Source organism: Salvelinus sp. IW2-2015, linkage group LG16 (assembly GCF_002910315.2).
Source record: "Salvelinus sp. IW2-2015 linkage group LG16, ASM291031v2, whole genome shotgun sequence".
Taxonomy (NCBI): Eukaryota; Metazoa; Chordata; class Actinopteri; order Salmoniformes; family Salmonidae; genus Salvelinus; species Salvelinus sp. IW2-2015.
In genome coordinates this window covers 17,333,909-17,350,758 of record NC_036856.1, presented here as the reverse complement: position 1 = coordinate 17,350,758, position 16,850 = coordinate 17,333,909, and the positions used below count along the sequence as shown (strand labels likewise).

Sequence of the window (16,850 nt, the reverse complement as noted above, 5' to 3'; positions counted from 1 at the left end):
AAACAGCCCACGGATGAATCTAGTTGATGATCCCTGGTTTAGGGAAAGTCTGAACTTAGGCTAAACCTCATGAGCCTTAGCCCACTCCATGTTCTTAGTCATGGATTGTTTTGATTAAATGTGATCCATCTATGATGATACCATGCAAAAAGTCATGTTTTTCTTTGCATTATCAAAGGGAAAGCTGCTCAGCTAGTGTAGTAAGATATCAGAGGAAGATTTCTAACGAAAGCACACGTAATGTGGAGAATATTTCTCATGACAGAGTAGCTATAGTTGAGTTTTTCTTTTGCCAGTATGGGCTTTGCATCTTTCTGTGTACGATTCTTTTAAGTTGCCGTTTCTGCCTCATCTTTTTTGACACTCAAATGGAAACGAGGGTATTCTGAAATACTTGAATAGAGGTGTCKACAGTGCACACTTTACCCATTTACTAGTTCAGTCATACTTTCTAGGCTATGTCTTGGAATTTTGTGAAAGAGTCTACATTTGTCAAATTCTAAATGGTAATTTAAGGCAACACGGGAGCTACAAAGCAGTTCTATTGTTTGCATTATATGTTAATTATTATAGGAATGCCTTAGGTTGTGGTTTCATCTGATGCCCACAATAGGCTGGTGTACAGTGCATTCGGCAAGTATTCATACACCTGGACTTTTTCCACATTTTGTTACATTAGTCTTATTCTAAAATTGATGAAAATATTTTTMTTCTCTCATCAATCACACACTACCCCATAATGACAAAGCACAAACAGGTTTTAGAAATGTTTGTTTGCTAATTTACATAAGTATTCAGACCCTTTACTCAGAACTTTTTTGAAGCACCTTTGGCAGCAATTACAGCCCAGAGTCTTCTTGGGTGTGACGCTACAAGCTTGGCACACCTGTATTAGGGGAGTTTCTCCCATTCTTCTCTGTAGATCCTCTCAAGCTTTGTCAGGTTGGATGGGGAGCGTTGCTACACAGATCTCTTCAGGTCTCTCCAGAGATGTTCGATAGGGCTCTGGCTGGGCCACTCAAGGACATCGTGACAGGTTCCGAAGCCACTCCTTCATTGTCTTGGCTGTSTGCTTAGGGTCGTTGTCCTGTTGGAAGGTGAACCTTCGCCCCAGTCTGAAGCCCTGAGCTCTCTGGAGCAGGTTTTCATCAAGGATCTCTCTCTGTACTTTGCTCTGTTCATCTTTCCCTATCCTGAATAGTTTCCCTTCTCCCCCGACTGCTCAGTTTGGCCGGGTGGCCAGCTCTAGGAAGAGTCTTGGTGGTTCCAAACTTCTTCCATTTAAGAATGATGGAGGCCACTGTGTTCTTGGGGACCTTCAATGCTGCAGAAATGTTTTGGTACACAATCCTATCTCGGAGCTCTACGGACAATTCCTTCACCTCATGGCTTGGTTTTTGCTCTGACATGTACTGTCAACTGTGGGACATTTATATAGACAGGTGTTTGCCTTTCCAAATCCTGTCCAATCAATTGAACTTACCGCAAGTGGACCCCAATCAAGTTGTAGAAACATCTCAAGAATGATCAATGGAACACCTGAGCTCAATTTTGAGGGCCTGAATACTTTAAAAAAAATAAAACRTACTTTTTTTACATTACACTTGCAAAAAATTCTAAACCTGTTTTTGCTTTGTCTATGGGGTATTCAAATCAAATCAAATCAAATTTTATTAGTCACATACACATGGTTAGCAGATGTTAATGTGAGTGTAGCGAAATGCTTGTGCTTCTAGTTCCGACAATGCAGTAATAACCAACAAGTAATCTAACCTAACAATTCCACAACTACTACCTTATACACACACACAAGTGTAAAGGGATAAAGAATATGTACATAAAGATATATGAATGAGTGGTGGTACAGAACGGCATGGCAAGATGCAGTAGATGGTATAGAGTACGGTATATACATATGAGATGAGTACTGTAGGGTATGTAAAACATAAAGTGGCATAAGTTTAAAGTGCTAGTGGTACATGTATTACATAAAGATGGCAAGATGCAGTAGATGATATAGAGTACAGTATAATACATATGAGATGGGTAATGTAGGGTATGTAAACATTATATTAAGTGGCATTGTTTAAAGTGCTAGTGTACATTTTTACATAATTTCCATCAATTCCATTTTTAAGTGGCTGGAGTTGAGTCAGTTGTTGGCAGCGGCCGCTAAATGTTAGTGGTGGCTGTTTAACAGTCTGATGGCCTTGAGATAGAAGCTGTTTTTCAGTCTCTCGTCCCTGCTTTGATGCACCTGTACTGACCTCGCCTTCTGGATGATAGCGGGGTGAACAGGCAGTGGCTTGGGTGGTTGTTGTCCTTGATGATCTTTATGGCCTTCCTGTGACATCGGGTGGTGTAGGTTGTCCTGGAGGGCAGTAGTTTGCCCCCGTGATGCGTTCTGCAGACCTCACTACCCTCTGGAGAGCTTACGGTTGTGGGCGAGCAGTTGCCGTACCGGCGGTGATACAGCCCGACAGGATGCTCTCGATTGTGCATCTGTAGAAGTTTTGAGTGCTTTTGGTGACAAGCCGAATTTCTTCAGCCTCCTGAGGTTGAAAGAGGCGCCTTCTTCACAACGCTGTCTGTGTGGGGTGGACCAATTCAGTTTGTCCGTGATGTGTACACCGAGGAACTTAAAACTTTCCACCTTCTCCACTACTGACCCGTCGATGTGGATAGGGGGTGCTCCCTCTGCTGTTTCCTGAAGTCCACAATCATTCCTTTGTTTTGTTGACGTTGAGCGTGAGGTTATTTTCCTGACACCACATCCCGAGGGCCCTCACCTCCTCCCTGTAGGCCGTTCGTCGTTGTTGGTAATCAGCCTACCACTGTAGTGTCATCCGCAAACTTGATGATTGAGTTGGAGGCGTGCATGGCCACGCAGTCGTGGGTGAACAGGGAGTACAGGGGAGGCTCAGAACGCACCCTTGTGGGGCCCCAGTGTTGAGGATCAGCGGGTGGAGATGTTGTTACCTACCCTCACCACCTGGGGGGGCCGTCAGGAAGTCCAGGACCCAGTTGCACAGGGCGGGTCGAGACCCAGGGTCTCGAGCTTGATGACGAGTTTGGAGGTACTATGGTGTAAATGCTGAGCTGTAATCGATGAACAGCATTCTCACATGGGTATTCCTCTGTCCAGATGGGTTAGGGCAGTGTGCAGTGTGGTTGCAATTGCGTCGTCTGTGGACCTATTGGGTCGGTAAGCAAATTGGAGTGGCTAGGGTGTCCGGAGGGTGGAGGTGATATGGTCCTTGACTAGTCTCTCAAAGCACTTCATGATGACGGAAGTGAGTGCTACGGGGCGGTAGTCGTTTAGCTCAGTTACCTTAGCTTTCTTGGGAACAGGAACAATGGTGGCCCTCTTGAAGCATGTGGGACAGCAGACTGGGATAAGGATTGATTGAATATGTCCGTAAACACACCAGCCAGCTGGTCGCGCATGCTCTGAGGACGCGGCTGGGAATGCCGTCTGGGCCTGCAGCCTTGCGAGGGTTAACACGTTTAAATGTTTTACTCACCTCGGCTGCAGTGAAGGAGAGCCCGCAGTTTTTGGTAGGGGCCGTGTCAGTGGCACTGTATTGTCCTCAAAGCGGGCAAAAAAGTTGTTTAGCCTGTCTGGGAGCAAGACATCCTGGTCCGCGACGGGGCTGGTTTTCTTTTTGTAATCCGTGATTGACTGTAGACCCTGCCACATACCTCTTGTGTCTGAGCTGTTGAATTGCGACTCGATTTTGTCTCTGTACTGGGACTTAGCCTGTTTGATTGCCTTGCGGAGAGAATAGCTACACTGTTTGTATTCGGTCATGCTTCCGGTCACCTTGCCCTGGTTAAAAGCAGTGGTTCGCGCTTTCAGTTTCACGCGAATGCTGCCGTCAATCCACGGTTTCTGGTTTGGGAATGTTTTAATCGTTGCTGTGGGTACGAATCGTCAATGCACTTCCTAATGAACTCGCTCCTGAATCAGCATATTCGTCAATATTGTTGTTGGACGCAATGCGGAACATATTCCAATCCGCGTGATCGAAGCAGTCTTGAAGCGTGGATTCAGATTGGTCGGACCAGCGTTGAACAGACCTGAGCGCGGGAGCTTGTTGTTTTAGTTTCTGTTTGTAGGCTGGAATCAACAAAATGGAGTCGTGGTCAGCTTTTCCGAAAGGGGGCGGGGAGGGCCTTATATGCGTCGCGGAAATTAGTATACAATGATCTAGGGTTTTTCCAGCCCTGGTAGCACAATCGATATGCTGATAGAATTTAGGGAGTTTTGTTTTTAGATTAGCCTTGTTAAAATCCCAGCTACGATGAATGCAGCCTCGGGTGTGTGTTTCCAGTTTACAAAGAGTCAGATAAAGTTCGTTCAGGGCCATCGATGTGTCTGCTTGGGGGGAATATATACGGCTTGTGATTATGATTGAAGAGAATTCCCTTGGTAGATAATGCGGTCGACATTTGATGTGAGGAGTTCTAGATCAGGTGAACAGAATGACTTGAGTTCCTGTGTGTTGTTATGATGATCACCCCACGTCTCGTTAATCATAGGCATACCCCCCGCCCTCTTCTTACCAGAAAGATGTTTGTTTCTGTCGGCGCGATGCATGAAGAAACCAGCTGGCTGCACGACTCCGTTAGCGTCTCTTGAGTTAGCCATGTTTCCGTGAGCAGAGCACGTTGCAATCCCTGATGTCTCTCTGGAATGCTACCCGTGCTCGGATTTCATCAACCTTATTGTCAAGAGACTGGACATTGGCGAGTAGTATGCTAGGGAGTGGAGCGCGATGTGCCCGTCTCCGAAGCCTGACACGAGACCGCCTCGTTTGCCCCTTTTACGGCGTCGCACAGGGTCGCCGGCTGGGATCAGATCCATTGTATTGGGTGGAAGGCGAAACACTGGATCCGTTTCGGGAAAGTCATATTCCTGGTAGGAACGATGATGAGTTGACGTTAATCGTATATTCAGTAGTTCCTCCCGACTGTATGTAATGAAACCTAAGATTACCTGGGGTACCGATGTAAGAAATAACACATAAAAAAAACAAAATACTGCATATTTTCCAAGGAACGCGAAGCGAGGCGGCCATCTCTTTACGGCGCCGGAACAAAAATTGTATTGTGTATAGATTGCTGATGAATTTGTTTTATTTAATTTTAGAATAAAGCTGTAACGTAACAAAATGTGGAATAAGTCAAGGGGTCTGAATACTTTTCGAAGGCATTGGATTTGTCTGTGCTGATAATGGCACCAACTCCATGGCATGAAATAATTTTTGTTGTTGAACATTGTAAATAATTGGAATCCATTTTTCTTTTTTTTCTCTCTTTTTTTTGTTGCAGACATTGACCTGGTAAATATGCATTGATGAGCATCACTTAGGGAAGTTTAATTTGTTTTTGTCTATGCTATATGCTTTTGTCTAGCCTATATAAAACTGTCTCAATTCTAGCTGCCAGGTGGGAACAGGTGATTCTTTTTTCCCTTTTTTATTTTTATTTTTTCTTCATTTCAGAAAGTCTTTCTATCTCGATGGGCAACAARGTGGCATGAAAACAAAGACCTGATGTTCCCTCAACTCTGTCATCACCCCTGCTGGAAAAACAGGAGATAAATGTTCATTAATGAGAGAGACACCCACATGCAACAGATTAGTTCCTCCCTGCACTTCTGGTTTGTTTTCCAGCAGGTTGACTTCTCTGAACTGTACTTTCTTATTCTCTAATTCAGTATTATTCAGTTTAGGGGTGGATGGGGATGGGAGGTGGTGGAAATCTGGAAAGGGTTACAGAGGTGGGGGTGGTTGGGGGAGGTGTATGGGTGAACAGTCTCTATGGCAACCATTTCATAATTCTTGGTCTGTCATGCCTGCGCTCCACATTATGACGGATGGTGTCGACGGGCTGTAGTGGTGACCAGAGGTGGAATCTGGGAAAGAGTGGATCCACGATCCGTGGCTGGTTTAGCGGCCCCTTGAACGGCTCCTCTCCTCTGTTAGCTGTCCAGGTCCCCTCTCCCTCCAGCCTCACCATCTGCAGACCCCAATAGCTGCTTTGATTGGATTAGCCATGAATTAATGAGACAGGCTTGAAGAACAGCCTCGGTCGTGGAAATCTGTTATCATATCTTAATTCTCTTTTTGTGTGAGTGCAGCGCCTGTGTGCTATGGTTCTGGGTTTTTTAATAGGATTTAAAAGGAGCCAACCTGGGTTTCTTACAATGGGGATGGCTATTGGATTGGCTACCCAATAAAGATTGCATTGCTTGAACTCTCTTCAGAGTAGAAATGCATGTATGGAAAGCTTGTTCCTTCTCTGTTTAAGTATATTTATCTGTTATATAACTGAACGAATAGGCTAGGGATCGGGGGTGGGTGTGGGGGCAGGATATGGTGAACAGAGGACTCTTGGAAAAAACAGTGCACAGACAGACAAGGCTAGCTGGCAAAACAAGCAGTGGTGTACAAATGTCCCCCATAAACAGGACTTTAATGGCATCAAGTGTCTGTGTTATTGCCTGGTTGTTTCAACTTCCGATGTACACTAAAAGCCTCCGGAGTCGGACTAGTCTGTGCTCTCCTCTCCAAGGTGCTCATGTCTCCTTTCTGCTGCATGGATTAGAAAAGTTAGAAGTCATTTGTGCTTGTTTTTCAAAGTAATTGTTTTTGAAGTGTAGAGGTGTAAACCAAGTTTAGAGGATTGGCTGTTGCCATTCTGTTGACTTAAACATTCCTCCTTTATTTGACCACTGAGTGCATAAAAACACTACATTCTGCCTTCAGTCAAGTTGAAACCAGCATGGAGTTAACATTTTTATATAATCTTTCCTCTGCATGGTATTGGAATTAGCCTGCCCTCTGTCTTCCCCCCCAGTGTCTGAAATTAATAGCTTATGTATTTATTGTTGTAAGTTTCTGCTTAGTGTGAGAGAGGGATCAGTTGGGGGATGGCATTGTTTGGTTTGGGAAGTATTCGGTTGGTTGCATAGCAACAGGCTCCTGGAAACGGGAGTGGACGGTGTTGCCACTAGCAACCGTTGTTGCTCTGCAAACAATGTGGGCCAGTGCAAACAAGAGCCAAGACTGGGCTCCTGTTTTTAATTGAACATCTGTATGTGTTTTTCTCTGAGTTCTGTTTTAAGTTAGATTTGTCAGTGACAGATGTTTAAATCTTATCCAGATTTTCATACCAAATAGCAGGTATGAGTTTATAGAACTGCACGTTTAATTTTAGAAGACTAAAATGGTGAAGTTCTTCATTTTTCCCTCAACTCGGTTGACGCTTTAACAGAGGGAAATTGGTCCACTCACGCAATTGTCTTAATTGCTCATTTGTGATTTGCTTGAGTGAAAACCGGCTCCTTTTGTAGGGGTTTGTGTGTGAAGTTGTCTTGGGGCTGCGAGGAGAAAGGCTGTTTTAAAGTGCAGCCCATTTATCGTTGGGTTCTACAGTGGTGTGCTGGGCCTCCCGCTGTGTTCCGCCTTTGTGCCGCTCATAGCAGCTGGTGGGGAATTTGTGTGGCTTTTAACCTTTACTTGGGGCTCAGATCATATTGGCTGCCTGCCTGCACTTTCTCCCTTCTCCAGTCCAACGCATGGCGCACTTCACCACTCCTACCAAAGCTCCCATTTAATTGAGCTTTATGCATGAAAACCTAAAGGACAAAGCCTAGGTTTATGAGCCGCTCCCTCGCCCTCCCTTCATTGCATAATATCCGTGCTAAGGAAAGTCCAAAGATAACTGCAGGGATTGTTACCAGTGTATTTATAACTCAACTGACACCCCACAAACAAATTATTTCCTTTTAAAACATCTGACCGCTGGAGCTTTAAATACAAATGTTTTCCTTTTTAACTTCATTCAGAAAATCCTAAATCAGTACTGCTATTATTTGCTTTGCCACAAGGAATAATGCAAGAAATMTACAAAGGAGGATGGTCCTTCTCTAGGGTCTACTCTGGACCCTTACAGAATGGTGTTCATGTTGCCTCCTCTGACAAATACACGTGCAGCCCCCTCTGGTCCATCTCATGTGACAGTTGTTTGTGACTGTTTAGAGAGGTTACACAGAGATGGACTTGGCTTTGTCTTCTCAAACAGCTTTTATATTGAGTGAGTCCCTATTTGATCAATGGTTAGACAACGATTGACACATGCCAGCCTAAAGTAATTGAAGAATTTCAACATTAGCTCCACCATTGAGGCTATTACTCATCTAGACAGCCAATCCTCCTGTGTGGAAAATGTCAGTGGCACACCCAGCTCTGTGGTAGTCCATGCCTATAATTGTGAAATGTTATTTTTCAAAACAATGTTTCACAATTTTGTTTGATTAGCTTATGTATGGTGTTGCTCACAATTGTTTTCATGCCATAATGTTAATCTATTATTTGCCATCAGTCTTTAACTTGGTGTACAGCTCTAAAGGAATTTTCCACCAGAATATAAGCAATCTGCATTTAACATTCACTCACTGTTGAACGCTATTAGAACGAGTCTCTTAAGTGTCAAAACGGATTTGTAAGAAATACTGGCATTTTAAAGTGCTGGGGGTGTTTGAGCAGAGGAAGAGCTGAACAGCACCTGTTGCCCACCCACTATCTTGATTTTAAATGATGATTAATGACTGTCTAATCAAACAGTATTAAAAGCAGCCTGTTAATGAAGACTAAGCTAGTCATGCAAGCAAGCAGTGTTACTGTTTACATATGAGCTTTGATTATGGTAGATATGATAAAGCTTTGTATTATTTTCCTGGGCTTTTATTGCTGTAATTGTATATGTAGGGAGTGTTTAAGTTTAAATTATTTTCCTTATTCAGCCTGTCTGCCTGGTATGGTGGCCTTGTTTTAAAGTGGAGCTGACAGTCTTTTAACTACTTTGCAGATATGAAACAGACACTCATGTCAGTCAAAAATATAAAATTCCTAGTATATGCTACAAAACCAGCATTTATAAGAGGTTTTAAAAATAAGTTATGACTCATTTTTGGCAGAATAGATGGATGCAGTTCAATGCATGATTTAATACACTGCTCAAAAAAATTAAGGGAACACTAAAATAACACATCCTAGATCTGAATGAATGAAATATTCTTATTAAATACTTTTTTCTTTACATAATTGAATGTGCTGACTTTTTTCATTACATAATTGAATGTGCTGACAACAAAATCACACACAAATTATCAATGGAAATCAAATTTATCAACCCATGGAGGTCTGGATTTGGAGTCACACTCAAAATTAAAGTGGAAAACCACACTACAGGCTGATCCAACTTTGATGTAATGTCCTTAAAACAAGTCAAAATGAGGCTCAGTAGTGTGTGTGTGGCCTCCAAGTGCCTGTATGACCTCCCTACAACGCCTGGGCATGCTCCTGATGAAGTGGCGGATGGTCTCCTGAGGGATCTCCTCCCAGACCTGGACTAAAGCATCCGCCAACTCCTGGACAGTCTGTGGTGCAACGTGGCGTTGGTGGATGGAGCGAGACATGTCTCAGATGTGCTCAATTGGATTCAGGTCTGGGGAACGGGCGGGCCAGCCCATAGCATCAATGCCTTCCTCTTGCAGGAACTGCTGACACACTCCAGCCACATGAGGTCTAGCATTGTCTTGCATTAGGAGGAACCCAGGGCCAACCGCACCAGCATATGGTCTCACAAGGGGTCTGAGGATCTCATCTCGGTACCTAATGGCAGTCAGGCTACTTCTGGCGAGCACATGGAGGGCTGTGCGGCCCCCCAAAGAAATGCCACCCCACCATGACTGACCCACCGCCAAACCGGTCATGCTGGAGGATGTTGCAGGCAGCAGAACGTTCTCCACGGCATCTCCAGACTCTGTCACGTCTGTCACATGTGCTCAGTGTGAACCTGCTTTCATCTGTGAAGAGCACAGGGCGCCAGTGGCAAATTTGCCAATCTTGGTGTTCTCTGGCAAATGCCAAACGTCCTGCACGGTGTTGGGCTGTAAGCACAACCCCCTCCTGTGGACGTCGGGCCCTCATACCACCCTCATGGAGTCGGTTTCTGACCGTTTGAGCAGACACATGCACATTTGTGGCCTGCTGGAGGTCATTTTGCAGGACTCTGGCAGTGCTCCTCCTGCTCCTCCTTGCACAAAGGCGAAGGTAGCGGTCCTGCTGCTGGGTTGTTGCCCTCCTACGGCCTCCTCCACGTCTCCTGATGTACTGGCCTGTCTCCTGGTAGCGCCTCCATGCTCTGGACACTACGCTGACAGACACAGCAAACCTTCTTGCCACAGCTCGCATTGATGTGCCATCCTGGATGAGCTGCACTACCTGAGCCACTTGTGTGGGTTGTAGACTCCGTCTCATGCTACCACTAGAGTGAAAACACCGCCAGCATTCAAAAGTGACCAAAACATCAGCCAGGAAGCATAGAAACTGAGAAGTGGTCCCGTGTGGCTCAGTTGGTAGAGCATGGCGCTTGCAACGCCAGGGTTGTGGGTTCATTCCCCACGGGGGGACCAGGATGAATATGTATAAACTTTCCAATTTGTAAGTCGCTCTGGATAAGAGCGTCTGCTAAATGACTTAAATGTAAATGTAAGTGGTCTGTGGTCACCACCTGCAGAACCACTCCTTTATTGGGGGTGTCTTGCTAATTGCCTATAATTTCCACCTGTTGTCTATTCCATTTATGAAATTTATTGTCAATCAGTGTTGCTTCCTAAGTGGACAGTTTGATTTCACAGAAGTGTGATTGACTTGGAGTTACATTGTGTTGTATAAGTGTTCCCTTTATTTTTTTGAGCAGTGTATAATTCACCAATACATTTCTTGGTAGTTCAAAAAATATTGCTATCAGTTTGTAAGTCATAGCTGGCCGGGTACATTGTTTGCATCCTCCACCCTTTTGGGATGCACTGTTTCAGTTTTAATGACTCTATTTTTTACAAAAATTGATGAATGTAACTAAGGTTGGAAATGTCAATATAATCAAATTAGCAAGGGCAATGATCACAAGTCAGTCATAATGTGGCTAATAGGCTAGCATATCTATTTATGTAGGTATTTAGCTAGCTAAAAACACAGAGCCTAACGCTAGCTAGCTGCTGCCATGTCATTGGAGCAGTGGGTGAGTGACCAACTTTTCCCCCGCATATTGTTTTTTGGTGGCTAGAGATGCAGGTGTCATTTGGTTAGTTAGCTAGCTAGGAAAGCGCTTTACATTTATTGCTATCTAGTTAGCTATGCTGAACTTTAACGACTGTTATCCAGTTAGCATATCTCTTGCGTTTGTAAATTCACTCAGACTGTCTACTCTGAATAACTGATGAATTTATGAACGCGCAACACTCGCTGAATATGACCGGTGTCAGTAAATGTTGGAAAAACTAGTAATTACATTGTTGCCAGCAGCACAGTTAGTCACTAACGCTCTAGATAACGTTAGTGACTACATAATGTAAACAGCCTAACCAGCTTTGCTAGGGCATGTAAAATGGTCAGAGTGAGGTGTTCTCTCATTTGTGTCGAAGTAGCTAGCCAACTTTAACCAGTTAGCTTGGGGATTGACTGCCGTTGTGAGGAACGCTCGCATTAACCTTACTTCTCGGCCAGAGCATCCACTGTCTATAGTGCAGTGTATGCTCTGAATTTTTCAACGACCCAGAGTGCACTTTGACACACTGGAGGCAATTTACGAACGCACCCTTAGTTGTCAATCAAATGTATTTGGTGTCGATCAAATGGGCGGGCGTGCGGGCAGGCAAGTTCCCATTCAGTTGTCAAAACGTGGGTTGGGACAAGCATGCATTGGCAGGCAAGCTGCAGAAAATTGAGCACGCTACTATTCCCCATCGTTTATCRGTGCAATTTTGATGGCCAATTAGCTGAAAAAGTTTTATCTAATGTTCCCTGGTTAGATTTTAGCTCATCTCGTTCTCGCTAGCATTAGTTGTTGTTCTTGTTGTTGATGTGCGTAAATGAGTGTGAGCGCCTACCTTTCCATGTTTTGTTTTTTTACAAGCATTTCGCTACACTCGCATTAACATCTGCTAACCATGTGTATGTGGCCAATAGAACTTTATTTGATTTATTTGATCAATAGGACTGTAACATTTCCCAAATGTAAGAGGACTCCTGTGGTATTTTCAGAAATCCATTTATTTTGTGGCTTTGGCGAATGTGTTCTAATGATCTGAAGTTGCGCTGTTCCTTACTGCCTGTTAATATACAGTCTAGTTCAAAGTGAATGATGGCAGGCCTGTGAGGTAAATGGTTTATTTGTATTGTAGTTCTAATTGACTCTGGCACACCGGTCTGCTAAGACTCCGGTCTTGGATGAGACAGATGTTTTTATTAGGTTGTATTTACTACAGTGTCTATTAATTGTCCAAACACACACTATAGAATTTTCACAAATGGCTTACTCTACGTCGTTCCCAAACAATCTTTGAATTTATGAAAATGTGAAAATTACCATATCTAAGTGCTCATGTCAGAAAATGTCATTTTTCCTGGGGGTGTATATGAACAGATTTTTACTAAGATTTCATGTTGCTAAAACACTGGCAGTTCCACTTTTAAGTCTGCTCCTCTTGGCAACTGATTGACCTGAGGATGAATAAGTAATGGAAGTGGCATGTCTAAGGAGGGATTTCAGTGGCAACAGAAATTGTATTTGATTTCAGTTCCAACTGATTGTATTTGAATTCCATAATTTATTTATTTGAATTTAATGCACAAATTGAATATATGAATTATAATTAATCAAATTAAAATTGCATTCAATTTTAAATGTACATTTAATATAATACAGTTTGAATATGTACAGTATCAGTTAAACGTTTGGACACCTACTCATTCAAAGGTTTTAATTTTAATTTTTAAAACTATTTTCTACATTGTAGAATTATAGTAAAGACATCAACTATGAAATAACAAAGTATTTAACAAATCAAAATACATTTTGATGACAGCTTTGCACACTCTTGGCATTCTCTCAACCAGCTTCATGAGGTAGTCACCTGGAATGCATTTCAATTAACAGGTGTGCCTTGTTAAACGTTCACTTGTGGAATTTCTTTCCTCCTTAATGTGTTTCAGCTAATCAGTTGTTGTGACAAGGTGGGGGTGTGTAATACAGAAGAGTTTTGTAAAAGACCATGTCCATATTATGGCAAGAACCGCTCAAATAAGCAAAGAGAAAGGACAGTATATCTTTACTTTAAGACATGAAGGTCAGTCAATCCAGGACATTTCAATAACTTTTAAAGTCTCTTCATGTGCTGTTGCAAAAACCATCAAGCGCTATGATGAAACTGGCTCTCATGAGGACCGCCACAGGAAAGGAAGACCCAGAGTTACCTCTGCTGCAGAGGATAATTTGAGTTACATGCCTCAAATTGCAGCCCAAATAAATGCAGAGTTCAAGTAACAGACACATCTCAACATCAACTGTTCAGAGGAGACTGTGTGAATCAGGCCTTCGTGGTTGAATTGCTGCAAAGAAACGACTACTAAAGGACACCAATAAGAAGAAGAGACGTGCTTGGGCCAAGAAACATGAGCAATCTGTCCTTTTGGTCTGATGAGTCCAAATTTGAGATTGTTGCTTCCAACCGCTGTGTCTTTGTGAGACGCAGAGTAGGTGAACGGATGATCTCTGCATGTGTGGTTCCCACTGTGAAGCCTGGAGGAGGTGTGGTGGTGCTTTGCTGGTGACACTGTCTGTGTCTGTCTGAGTTTATTTAGAATTCAAGGCACACTTGGCCTTGCTGGTTAACACAGCATTATGCAGCGATATGCCATCCCATCAGGTTTGCGCTTAGTGGGACTATCATCATTTTGTTTTTCAACAGGACAATGACCCAACACACATCCAGGCTACGTAAGGGATATTTGGCCAAGAAGGAGAGTGAAGGAGTGCTGCATCAGATGACCTGGCCTCCACAATCCCCCGACTTCAACCCAATTGGGTTGAGTTGGACCGCAGAGTGAAGGAAAAGCAGCCAACAAGTGCTCAGTATATGTAGGAACTCCTTCAAGACTGTTGGAAAAGCATTCCCGGTGAAGCTGGTTGAGAGAATGCTAAGGGTGTGCAAAGCTGTCAAGGCAAAGGGTGGCTACTTTGAAGAATCTGAAATATAACATATTTTGATTTGTTGAACTTTTTTTTTTGGTTACATGTGTTATTTCATAGTTTTGATGTCATCACTATTATTCTACAATGTAGAAAATAGTAAAAATAAAGAAACCCTTGAATGAGTAGGTGTCAACTTTTGACTAGTACTGTATATGTTTAGTTTTAATATGGTAGATATTGCATTCATTATCTGTATCAAGTTTACAAACTAAGTTTATCAAAGTTTCATGTATTTAACTTCTCAGATGCATTCAGATTCAGTTTTGAGATGGGTATTTGACATAATTTCACTAGAATAATATTATATTTTTGCGGGATATACGGATAGTCGAAACGCATGTAAAAAAACAAATAGAAACGGGCTTGCTGCGCAGCTTGGGTGCTGCTTGCTTGCAGCAGTGTGATTTGGCAGGGGCTGGTGAGTTTTACACAGGAGAGATAGGGGGAGCGAATAGCCATACAGACTTGCGGTAGTTAGACAAACTTGTAGATTCCATAGGTTGTCTACCATCCCATCTGGTAGTGCTTGTCTTGACTGCATCAAATCGATGTAAAGGAGTTGGCCAGCTAAAAGTAATTGAGGGTATTTTGCTGCGTTTCCCGTCCTTGACTACAACCACTCCATTCAGATTAAACAGCCTACCTGATGGTTGCTAGTAATTGAAGCCTACTCCTTCTCATTTAACAAACTTAATTCAGTAATTGTAATTCCATTTTGCATTGATTAGAGATCTCCCACGTTGCTTACTACACATGGAGTCACCGACTGTAGACAGTGCCGCTTTGATTGGCTGACATTAAGAGCAAAGGCGTGAAACCGTGTAGGCTACTACGGTATGTATTTTTATGAGGTCTGTCAGAACTATATTCAAAAGTTTGTTTTATTGAATTTCAAATATCATGGTCTATGCTTGTGTGTAGCAATGTCACAGATAATTGAATTGAAACAACCGTTTCATTGTTAAAATAGACCTAGAGATCTTGGCTCTTAACTTGATCCCTCTTTTCTCGCAGAGAATTTTCCTGCTGCATCAGGAAATTCAAATGAGCTTCATGATTACTTCAAAATTACACTATCTTTCTCTCAAGCCTGCTATCAAATAATATTCTCTCGCTCGATTTAAACGCTAGGCCTAGGTCCTATTACTGGAACATTCATTTTTAGGGGTCTGTCTTTCATATAATATATCTCATACATACATGCATATACACAGATATCAAATAAAATTGTATTTGTCACATGCCCCGAATACAACCGGTGTAGTAGACCTTAGTGAAATGGTTATTTACAAGCCCTTAACTTCATTAAGGCTAGGGGGCACTATTTTCACGTCCGGATGAAAAGTGTGCCCAAAGTAAACTGCCTGCTACTCAGGCCCAGAAGCTAGGATATGCATATAATTGGTAGATTTGGATAGAAAACACAAAAGTTTCAAATGTTTTTTATCGATTTTATTTACGTTTAAAAATACCTAAAGTTGGATTAGGGAAGTTGTTTGGATCAAGTTTACAGTTAACTTATTAGATACTTTGTAGTCATGTTGCGTGAGTTGGAACCGGTGTATTTTCCGAATCAAACGTGCCAAGTAAATGGACATTTTGGGGATATAACGACAGAGTTTATCGAACAAAAGGACCATTTGTAATGTTTAATGGACATATTGGAGTGCCAACAGAAGAAGATCTTCAAAGGTAAGGCTTTAATTATATTGTTATTTCTGACTTTTGTGTCACGCCTGGCGGGTTGAATTATGATTTTCATGTGTTTGTTTGATGGGGTGCTGTCCTCACATGGTTTGCTTTCGCCGTAAAGCCTTTTTGAAATCTGACATGGTGGCTGGATTAACAAGAAGTTCATCTTTAAACCGATGTATAACACTTGTATGATTTTTGAATTATTATGAGTATTTCTGTTTTTGAATTTGGCGCGCTGCTATTTCACTGGGTGTTGTCAAATCAATCCCATTAACGGGACTGGGCGAGAAGGGATCACTAAGAAGTTAACCAACAATGCAGTTTTAAGAAACCCCCCCCCCCCCCCCCAAATAAATAAAAAAAGACAGATGATTAAAGAGCAGCAGTAAAATAACAATAGTGAGGCTATATACAGGGGGTACCAGTACAGAATCAATGTGTGGGGGCACTGGTTAGTCGAGGTAATATGTACATGTAGGTAGAGTTATTAAAGTGACTATGCTTAGATAATAACAGAGTAGCAGCAACCTAAAGGAGGTGGGGCAGTGCAAATAGTCTTTGTCACCTCCCTTCTTGGTTACAGCCGAGACATTCAGTCCCCTCCTGGATCAGGATCCCTGTTGAGTATACATAAAATAAAAAGTGCATGTGAGATATTTTATATATATTATATTTTTTTATGTTGTGTGCACATTCGGTAATACCATATACCCCGGTTTGGTACAGAAACGGTATGAAAATCTGGATACTTCCCAACCCTACTTTATTAGGGCGGAGACATGAGCATCTCATCATTATGTACAGATCTCTAACTAAGGTAACACCAACATCTTTTTAGGGAGCGGTAATGAGGTGACCAATAATGGTTGCAATTGAGATCAGCTGTGTGCCTATGATGGTTTAACGAGACATCGGCTTTCAATAATCATCCATTGATGGTTGCAATAGGCCGCTTGTTATTTTGGTTTATTTTCTATTATGCTTCATTCTGTAGGCTAACCGTTAGCCTATCCATTGTTACATAATGAAAGGTGTGAAAACTAATAATA

At 42.5% G+C, this 16,850-nt stretch overlaps 1 protein-coding gene across 5 annotated transcripts in view; it reads left to right on the top strand.

Annotated features, from left to right (window-relative positions):
- The window catches only part of rfx2 (regulatory factor X, 2 (influences HLA class II expression)), an 81,423-nt gene that overhangs the window by 16,244 nt on the left and 48,329 nt on the right, over positions 1 to 16,850 (top strand). Inside the window, exon 2 of one of the 5 annotated variants that reach the window (XM_024004531.1) lies at positions 5,508 to 5,665. The exons of the other annotated variants lie outside the window; for them this stretch is intronic. The gene's annotated coding sequence lies outside the window, so the exon portion shown is untranslated. The remainder of the gene's footprint in view (positions 1 to 5,507; positions 5,666 to 16,850) is intronic. 5 annotated transcript variants of the gene reach the window in all.